Genomic DNA, 1,278 nt, shown 5'->3' on the forward strand with positions numbered 1-1,278 from the left:
ACCTGAACTATCGTGTGGAGGAAGACAAACAGCAATGCGACATTAGCATTCTTCTTTGTCATTGAAACAACTGAACAAAAAGGTCAAGGATGTCATTACTGATCATTATGATATTATTCATTAATTTAATAATTAACTTAAGACATTTTCATGTGATCATTGAAGGAGAGAGAATGCTCCATAATTTGACAAGATCCGATCCTGCTCTTCTCTGGATGTAATGAAAGTACTTAATATCAATGTTTGTTTGGAGCACCTCTCTGCCGGTACCAAAATTGAATTTTGGCTTCACAAGTCACATTCCCAGCTTTTCTCCATTTAACCCATTGACATCTGGAAGTGAGACTTAACAGATTTTATTCTGTCTAACGCCAGACGTTTTTACTCATCAAAAGGGGCTATCTTAGGGCATTTGAGGCATCAATGGGTTATTAAGAGCCATTTTCCGAGAAAATCGAAAATCGCAAGACACTCGTAAAAAAATCGATTTTTTTTTTCTTTTGCCAAAACATCCCTTTTAGTGACCTAATTCAAGAAAAAATAGTTTTGGGTTCAAGCGATTCATTGTACGGGAGAAATAACAAAAAGTTTGAAAAATCAATTTATGGCTGGTTTTTCGCGCTTAAAAACAACAGAATCCGACCTCAACTTCGAGAAAACGGTGAACGCATAAGAAACAATCCCTAACATCGAAACTTCAGGCGAATATTATTTCGTTCTTAATCTTTGAAGCCCTAAAAGAAAATTTGAAGAAATAAGTTTTTTACATTTACAATCGACAAGTTTAAAAAGGACATATTTGTGTCTCTTGAAATGTTAGAAAATGAAAGCGAACTTTAACTGTTGAAAAAGCCCTCTGGTATATGCCGCTTCCTAGTAAAACCCATATAGAATAAAGCCTTGGCTATTGAAGTAAATTACGGAAAGCTTTAGCTCTGGGAATTAAATACAGCCCTGACACTGGAGTAAGCAATTTGAGAATTTCATTTAATAAAATGTATGCAAATTAGACGGCCCGCTGAAGGAATTCATACTAAACAAAGTGCAAAAGGACTACTTACTGTTGCTTGTAATATGTTTCTACAGTGAAAGTGTTATTTCTAGCTTTCAGCTGTGTTGGTGAGAGCCGTAAATAACTTTTTATAGGACGACTGAAAAACGTTTGTTCAGCCACATTGCCGCAGCGAAATCATTGAGATCGCAACTTCGAACTGAAACTGTCATCGCTTGATGAAACTCCGTTACCACAATGGTAAAATAGTTTTCTTCAGGGGGAAA

The sequence above is a fragment of the Montipora capricornis genome, chromosome 11 (genome assembly GCF_036669925.1).
Source record: "Montipora capricornis isolate CH-2021 chromosome 11, ASM3666992v2, whole genome shotgun sequence".
Lineage (NCBI taxonomy): Eukaryota > Metazoa > Cnidaria > Anthozoa > Scleractinia > Acroporidae > Montipora > Montipora capricornis.